Consider the following 9751-nt stretch of genomic DNA (forward strand, 5'->3'; position numbering starts at 1 on the left):
TTTTATTAGTTAGTAAACAATATTACATTTATTCAACCCGTGTAATACACATGGTTTTAAAGATATAACTTTTTTTATTATTTAGTATATATACATTTATTCAACCCATACAATACATATGGTTCTTATAGATATAACTTTTTATTATTTAATATAATATATAAAATTACATTTATTCAACCCGTGAAATAAATGAGGTTTTTAAAGATATATTGATTTATTATTTAGTATATAAAATTCATTTATTAAACCCGTGTAACACACGGGGTTATAACCTAGTAAAACCTTAAGAGAGAAGATGTCCTCTCTATAAGATTTTAGCAAATAAAAATATATTCACTATTAGAGACGACTTATCGCTGCTAATGCCCAAAAAAACAGGCGCCAAAATTCCCCCCATTTTAACCCTAAACCCTCTCTTTCTTCACCAAAATTCGCCCCTCTCAGTCCCAAAATTCCCCTCTTTCTCTCCTTCCACTACCGTATACCAAGATGGTTCGGTATCCCCTAGAAGTTCTTGCCATTTTTGATACCGTGCTCATGGATATGTTAGTAGAATCAACCCCTTGTTTGAGAAGCATATACAGGCGAGGATTTTTAATCTCAAAACCTCTACTTCCATGAGGAATCTCAACCCATCTGGTTCGTTCCTTCCTTGTTTTAACTTTATTATTAAACCTTTCTTTCTGTTGTGAACATTGAAGGTCTTTTTGCTTATTATTATTATTTAATTCATTACCAGATATTGAGAAGATGGTATCATTGAAGGGAGTCATTAGATGCAGTTCCAAGGGAAGCAGTTTTCAGGTGTCTAGTTTGTGGCCATTTCTCAGATCCAATTGTCGTAGATAAAGGTAACCTTACGCCCAATTTATTCAGTTCAGATTGTCATGTTTATTTTTATAAATCTTTTTTTTTGTGGCATTTGGTGTTACCTGGATGAATTAGTGAACATACTGTTAAGTTTTATTGAGTTTATGCACTCGTGTAATTCAGATAGTGTATAAGGAAGAACGTAAAATTTTAAACCAGTTTTGCATATCTGTGACTTAAAAGAAGCGTTTAAGCAACCCAACCTCATAGTCTTTATGCAGGTGATGCCCACTATTTGCTAGTTATCGACCTGACCCGTTCATGAAAGGAACACGATTAAACCCTGACCCATTTTGGAATTCAGTTATTATGTGAGTAAATAATATTTTTAGGGTTGCATAAAAAAACAAAAGGAATTAGCAGGTTGATTAACCCCATCTGATGCAAACCCATCACGTTCTTTTGCCATAGTTACATAATTACATCTTATAGATGGTGAAATGAAATCAATTTCAGGCTGATGCACTTCGTTAGAGATTCGATGCGAACAAAGAACGTGGTTGGTTTCTCTTTCTTTTTTGTTATGATTGTGTTTACTATTCTTGGTGTGAAATTAGGATTTGACTTGTTCATAATTATAGGGATTACAGGGTAACATGAATGCAACTGAAAATATAGGCACTTCAACAGATGTCGAATGTGTTGGTAAGTTGATTTTTTTTTTCATTTTTTTCCTTCAGCTGAGAGGATCTTCTGAATTTTACTGTGTGTTGGTGTGCGTGCTTCTGTGACAATTTGTTAGCTCCCAACCCTGGAAAACTTGGGCGATCGTGTTGCTGCTTTTGAAAACTTGGCAATTTTATTAGATGATCTATGGGTGTTTTATGGTCTATGACTAAGTGTTGTTAATTAACTGGTCGATGACTTAGTGGCGACTTTTGGCACCTTTGGCGATGACAAAGTCGCCGCTAAAACTCCGTTTACCTGTGGTGATGGATAATGGGATTGTTTATGAAGATAGACATCATCTCAGGATAAATTACCATATTATTGTGCTACTTACTTGAATCATAACTTGCAATCACTTGGAACGGACGATTTAATGATTTAAAGAATGTATTAGAATTGATGTTTTTCATTGATCGTTATTGAAACTGTCACTTAATGGAAGATTGTAAACGTATTTGTAAACGTATCTGTGAAAGACGAACACGCTACCGCACCACCCCGCCACACCACGCCACGCCATCTCTATACGCTTCAATCTGCGACGCGACTCCGAAACCGGTACGTACATTCCGAAATCCTTTGTAATTTCAGTGGATTTGTTGGTAACTTTAGTAGATCTGTGTCGTTTGACCTTTTGAGGTTTTGATATGGTGATGTTTGACTTTTTTTAGTCAAAGACAAGTGTGGTTAGGGTTACGGGTCTGGGTATGAGTACACGTTGGTTTCTTTTTTTCAGATTGTGCCGATAGAACACCAGGGCTGCAGGGTTGCTTATGCAAATATGAAGTAGGTGATACGTTAGTTTATCTTTCATTTACACACCCTTGCTCCTATTTTAAAAATGTTATAAGTTTCATCAATTGATACAGTAAAGTTGTTTAAAGTTTCTTTTGTTTCAAATGCCATGCCTTTTTGACCAAAATTTTAAACTTTGGTCTTCTTTTGTTTGGCCTGATCATTGACTGATACAGTAAGTTGTTTTCTTTGTTTTTTTGCAGTGTGTAGCTTCACATCCAGACACACAAACGTTGTTCTTTAATGGTAATTTCTAAGCTCTTATAATTTGTGAATCGAATGTGAGCAGTCAATGTGTGAATCACTAAAATATAGGATATAAATTAATACATTTTTATGCTACGACATAGTTTAGTTATAATTGTAAATAACTTATATTATACTATTTCATTATTGCTAGCCAAACAACAAAAGTTACTTTTCTTATCATTCTTGATAAGAAAAGAACAATACCAATTGCAAGTGATAATTGTGCATAATCATTGTGCTTATGCAGGTGGGTTGATGAAGTTAATTTCAGATGCATCATGGGTACTTATACAAGAATTTATGGATAAACACGCAATAGATTATGTGGCTCTCTATTCTCTTTCGTAGGTATGTGTATACCAGCATGCATTAACGCACATGCCATAGATAGGACCACTAATCAACTGCATATATGAACTCACAAGTGGAAATGTATAAACTGTAGGCTCATATTCAGTTCTAAAACTCGGATTTTAGAGATGAACAAAGTTTTTGAGTTCGAGTTACCCAACTAAGTTTGGAAACAAAGATGCTGAGTTTGAGTTACCCAATGAAGAAGCGGATGATGGTAGCGGTGATGACACATATGTAGAATTATTATATTTTATATGTCATGTGATTTAATGTCGTGTTTGTGACTTAAAACAAACACAGAATTACGTTTTTGACATTTATGTAGTTTATGCTTATGTAGTTTACTAGGTTATAACCCCGTGTATTACACGGGGTTGAATAAATAAATTTTATATACTAAATAATAAAACAATATATCTTTAAAAACTTCATTTATTGTACGGGTTGAATAAATATAATTTTATATATTAAATAATAAAAAGTTATATCTGTAAGAACCATATTGTACGGGTTGAATAAATGTAATTTTATATACCAAATAAAAAAGTTATATCTTTAAAACCACGTATATTACACGAGTTGAATAAATGTAATATTGTTTACCGAATAATAAAATAATACATATTTAAAAAACCCCATTTATTACACGGGTTGAATAAATGTAATTATATATACCAAATAATAATAAAAAAATTACATCTTTAAAAATATATGCATTACACGGTTTGAATAAATGTAATTTTCTGTACTAAATAATAAAAAATATATATTCTTGAAATAACCACGTGTATTGTACGAATTGAATAAATCTAATTTTATTTATCAAATAATAAAAAGTTATATTTTAAAAAACCTCTTGTATTACATGGGTCGAGTAAATGTAATTTTGTATAATGAAAATAAAAATATTTAATATATTAATACAAAGTTTGGTTTTCGTGATAAAAATAGATTATTCTGTTGTTGCAAAATTTTTTAACGAAATCTCAATAAATTTAACCATTTATTTAAAACTCCGTAAATGTATCCCTAAAATGGTTTCTTTTATTATATAGTATAGATAGATTCAGTTTTTTATATTAATATCTCATACTTTAATATATTGCTAGACATAATTAAGGTTTAAATTGTTTTAGTTCTAATTAAGTTAGACTGAATCAAAAGTGGGCTAAGCCCATTTTCATGTATTAAGATCAGTATGCGGACCCATTTGATAGTTCAATATTTTTAATAAGAAATTAACCTAATAATATTTAGTTAGAGGGTTATCTATAATACAAAATATTAAATTAAATAATATTTAGTAGAAGGGTTATCTATAATTAATTAGAAGAGATTAAACTAAAATAATAATTATCTATAAGAGATGGTGCTTGGATGCGTGACTTATGTCTCTTTTTCCATTTATAAAAAGTAAGATGAATCTACGCTCCTCGGCCTATAGTAAGTGAATGAGAGGGTATGGGGTTCCGGGTCTTTTTCCAGTCAAAATTGACTAAGAGGCAATCCCCTTTTTCCGTGATAATGTGAAAGGACTCAATTCCTTCTTTCTTCCCCAGCGAAGTGTAGCAGAAACAGCCTTCCCGCAGTCACATTAAGGAGATTTTTTCTTGAAACTCTTTACTCCTTCACCCGTAGCAAGTACTCGTTTTTATTTAGTTGATAACAAATGTCCTTAAATGGTTTCTTTTATTATATAGTATAGATTTAAGTCAAACATATAAGTGATTCAAAAAAAATATTAAAACCATTTCAGTGAATCGATTTGGGCTTTGATTATAATTGTCCACTAACGTTAGCTCTATTCCTTTCCTATACAAAGCCCAATTTCCTTTTTATTTATACGAAGTTATGCTTTAAATTTCATTCAATCCATTTTTCTTCTCAATATTTTTCTTAGAGAATGTCTTACATAAATGGATAAAGGTTTTTACATATTCATGATCCATTGTCTTCTCAGTGGGTAACTTTATTATTAGCCACCAATTCGTAATTTACTTTCATGGTTGTGTTAATAGTTCATTATTTTTAATAAGAAATTAAACTAATAATATATAGTTAGAGGGTTATCTATAATACAAAATATTAAATTAAATAATATTTAATAGAAGAGTTATTTATAATTAATTAGAAGAGATTAAACAAAAATAATAATTATCTATAAGAGATGGCCTAATATGATGACAAGTGTCCCTAAAGTGGTTTCTTTTATTATATTTTTATTATATAGTATAGATATCTATTTAGTTTTTGGGTGTCGTGAACCAAAAAATTGGCATCTTTTGATATGACAATTGGAAAAAAAAAACACAAAAAAAGTTTCAATGGCGACATAAGTCGTCGCTAACGATGTTTAGTCTTTAGCGACGAAAACGTTATAGCAGTGATTATGCAATAGCGACGGTTTGGGGTGTTAGCGACGAAGCAATAGTGGCGACGCCTTTAGTGACGACACGTCACTAGTGCCTTTAGCGACGATTTTGGCTACCAATAGCGATGACATTTGTTGTCGCTAAAGCCCGGATTTCTTATGGAGACAACATGTCGTCTCTATAGGTGAAAACCTGTTTTTTTATAAAGAAAAACGTATAGAAAGGATAAGTCGTCTCTATATGGCTTATATGTTTTTATTTTTATTTTTTTAAAGAGAACCTATAGAGACGACATGTCGTCTCTATAGATGAAAATAAATTTTTTTATTTTTTTATAAAGAAAAACCTATAGAGACAATAAGTCGTCTCTATAGGGCTTAAATGTTTTTTATTTTTATTTTTTAAAGAGAACCTATAGAGACGACATATCGTCTCTATAGGGTTTAAAAAATATTAGAATAAACATTTCTTTTATTTAGTAAATATTAAGTTTAATTTTTAGTTTTTTTTTTTGCCCAAACTTGTAGGGACGACATGTCGTCTCTACAAACTCCTCTATAGCAACGACACCTATAGGGACGACTTTTATGACCTATAGGGACGAGGCTCTAGAGACAAATTTTATAAAGACGATATGTTGTCTCTATAGTTGAAAAAGGCCTGTAGAGACAACATGTCCTTTCTATAAGCTGAAAAAATGTTGTCCCTATAAGGTTTTTTTCTTGTAGTGACATGGCAGAGGAGGTCAGCGAGGTTGATAGATTTCAGGATCTCATCGTACATGATACCCATGGGATCGGTTGTTTGATCTGGCATTCCAGCCGCTATTTAGCGAACTGATTGTCGATGTCTTGGATAGCTATTCAACTAGAGGAGATGGACGCCCAGACCACCCATTCGTTCAAGTTATTTTTGGTTTAGTTCACAAGACACATCAGATGTTCCCTCGCCATTTTTTAGATCTCTAACTAAATACGGTGCCAGAGACAGCTATGGCACTTTACACTGAAGAGATTAGGATTCCCAACCGATCCACACTCACTAATTTGTGGATGGTGATCACTGACTCCCTCTTTGGCAGGACCAATGTGAGGGTCACCGACATTACAAACCCTAACCCTCTTTACACCACCATTTTCATCTTCTCAACCTCACAAAATAATCCTCACAAATCCATACTTTGATGATCTAAAAGCTTTGCAACCATGGAAGAAATGTAGGAGCCTATTTCTCATCATTTGGAGCTTCAATCTTCTTGTTCTTCTTGATCTTTTTCATCTTGGATCATCCCTAGCCTTTGTGCTAGTAGTAAGGATTCTAAGCTTTTTTTCGAGTTATCATATCTTGTTATTTATAAAAGTACAAGTAAACTTCGTCTTGAACATCATAAAAGAAATCATCTTAAAACCCTACACTAATCAAGAAATTGAAAAGATAAAAGTATGATATATATTATGTTCTTGTTGTTATTTGATGTAGTATTTATAAGTATGATGATCTTGCCATACGAGACTTGAAAATGTGATCTAAACAAGTATATGTTTAAATAACACAAGATCACCTCTCCTTCAAAATGTTCATGAGCTTCACATATATTATTGATACTTGAAATTTATGGGCTTTAATAGACTTGAAACTTTTAATTTAAAGAACTAGTAAAGTTGATATTTATATAAAACACATGATTTTAAAATGGTTATAAAAGTTGTACACAAAAATTCTTGACATTTTGATACCTGAAAGTCATGAAATTTTTAGAGATTATAAAATATAAAAATATGAATAATCAAGTTGTATAAAAAGAGTTCATTAAAAGATGAACAAAAAGTTTTGTTACTTCAAATGTCTTAGAAAAATACATGTATGAAAGCTCATGAAATGTTGAAGTTAAGTTATGTGCTTATTACTTGAGAAATGAATTCTGATGAACTTGATGAATTGATGATGATTTGGGAAATTGAAAAGTGGTTTAAACACGTTTTTAAAATGTGAGAAAATACCATAGTTTAGGGGGAAACTATGGAGAAATTTTCTAAAATTCTATTCATGATTAAGTGGGGATTAAAGTGTCATTAAAATGGTTAAACACCATCAGGGATCTTAATCATGATTAGGCAAACTTTTTGGGGAAAAGTGCAAGTGTTAAACTCCTAAGTACTTATGGTAATTTCATAAGTTAAAATGGAAACTTATAAATATATATTTTTTGGGAAATATGAAAAAGTGTATGGTACAAAATGGCTTAATGTATGCTATGTACGCCATGTGAAACCACATGTTATAAAATAGCATAGATGAAATCGCATGTGGTAATTTTGATGAAACCGCATATTAAAAAACCAACATGTGAAATTGTTACAAAAAAACCAACATGCGATTTCAATGTGGGATGAAGATCTGACGGCTGATATGATCGGGTACGTATTGTAGGATAAGGGCTCTTGGACATCAATTTTTATTGTTTTTTTTTTCTTTTCATGCTTAATTCTTGTTTTTGATAAAAAGAAACTACCTAAACCAAGAAATGTTAATGTTCTTGACACTCAAAGGTTATTACAACCTGAATATGGGGTAACAAGATGATACATAATGTTAAATGATGTAAAAAAAATACGGATTATGCGATAAAAACACAAACTATTTGACAAATTTCGGTCAAATCAAGCACTAATCGAAAAGTAATGGTTCTATGGCTTGATTGACATGGGTTATTGCATATTTGTGTTGTTTATGGTGTATAGGTACTTAACATAAGGATCTTTCACTTCTGTAGGCGCAAAAGTTGCTTGAAAACGCACAAACCACTAGGTATAATTTGTGAAAACCGAATCTAGAATATATAGAATCGTTTATAGCATAACTTGGTCCCTGAGTATTCAATGAAAATGACATTTTGCAGGCTGATCATATATGGGGAAAATAAGACTCGACTAAAATTTTAGAATTTTCTGAATTTTTGGTGATTTTTAGTGAATTTTTAAGTGTTTTAAAGAAATAATTTCGGATAAAATAGTAAACGAGCTCAATAAATCACCAACAATTACAGGAATGTTAAGTTTAATATGCAAAACATCCTGGGAAAGCTTGGGGATCACTGACTGAGTTTTACTTGGGTTTCAAAAATCGCGTTGTCACGAAGTTTCGGTAACCGGAAATGTGCTATAACAATTCAGAAAAATCTCAAATTTTTCCAGGAAGTTCCTGGACATATTGGTACACTTCTGTGAATTTTTAGGAATTTTTTAAAGTCAGATCATTATGGGCGCAAATTATTTGGTTAAATACAGTTTTTTCATGCTTTTATTAAAATTAATAAATTAATTTGATAAATTCTGAAAATATTTTTCCAGAATTCTATATATTTTTATTAATTTATATAGAAAGTTTCATAATTTTATAACATATATACATTGAGTAATAATGTTTTTTTTTGTTTAAAAATTTTATTATTTTATACAAAACCGTTGTCGGGACCGCGAACTGACCAATGACTAAACTGGCAATAAGTGGAACACTGGACTGTTCCGGGATAAAACGGGTACTTGGGGTACATTACACGCCAGTTCGGGCGATTACCCGACGGCGAAAACGGAAACTTAAAATTGGGCAACCTGGGATCCCCAAACGACCAAATTCCCTTATCATAAAGTTAATCATTTTTATGGACAACATATTAGTACCTTCCATATAATCATGCCATTTTCCGAACATCTAAAACAAGCGACTTTGACTAGCACGCAAAACGGTGCCCGGAAGCCAAACTGAAATCTGACACTAAGATAAAATCCACAATTCTAATGTTATATTATAGGTCAATTCTCGGATGAATATTTCCATCCGAACCCAATTTATAACGATTCCCGACCAGAACCCTGTTTTCGATAATTAACCCAACACTAACTTATACCAGGAGGACTGAAGTGGTAGAACACTAACACATATACCCCGCGTGATTGTTGTGCTTACTTATTATGTAAGTTTTTCAAACTGTTTTACTATTTTACTTGGGGTGAAATGCATGTTACATACATACTTGTACATACATACATGTTGTGATATGAGTTATCTGAATTATACTAACACACGAAACGTCCCCACAAACACGAGTGATCAACTATATGTCGGTGGATGTGTAAATAGTACTATTGGTCTGACAAACCCAATTGAGCTGGCACGAATGCCATGGGTTCTACTACAATTGCACATGTCCATGCACTTTCTGTGAACACGCTATGTGGTGTTAGACATAGCTACTTGGGATGGTAAAGTGCTGAGGTGTCGGTTGTGGGACACGGCACTTGAGAATGGGTTCTACTACAATTGCACATGTCCATGCACTTTCTGTGAACACGCTATGTGGTGTTAGACATAGCTCTTGGGGTGGTAAAGTGCTGAGGTGTCGGTTGTGGGACACGACACTTGAGAACAGTCAAGGTTTC

The 9751-nt window shown here is 32.3% G+C and overlaps 1 long non-coding RNA gene across 4 annotated transcripts; it reads left to right on the plus strand.

Annotated features, from left to right (window-relative positions):
* Nucleotides 1-388: 388 nt before the first annotated feature.
* On the plus strand, nucleotides 389-3284 carry LOC110877320. Of its 4 annotated transcripts, none has more exons than XR_002556941.2 (8): nucleotides 389-642; nucleotides 743-854; nucleotides 1330-1372; nucleotides 1455-2100; nucleotides 2214-2328; nucleotides 2541-2583; nucleotides 2834-2934; nucleotides 3032-3284. It is a non-coding gene; the product is annotated as an uncharacterized LOC110877320 (long non-coding RNA). The 4 variants fall into 4 exon arrangements; XR_002556942.2 differs by having other exon boundaries at nucleotides 2279-2328; XR_002556943.2 differs by having other exon boundaries at nucleotides 1455-1518; nucleotides 1616-2328.
* Nucleotides 3285-9751: the final 6467 nt, after the last annotated feature.

The sequence above is a fragment of the Helianthus annuus genome, chromosome 9 (assembly GCF_002127325.2).
Source record: "Helianthus annuus cultivar XRQ/B chromosome 9, HanXRQr2.0-SUNRISE, whole genome shotgun sequence".
NCBI classification, from domain to species: Eukaryota; Viridiplantae; Streptophyta; class Magnoliopsida; order Asterales; family Asteraceae; genus Helianthus; species Helianthus annuus.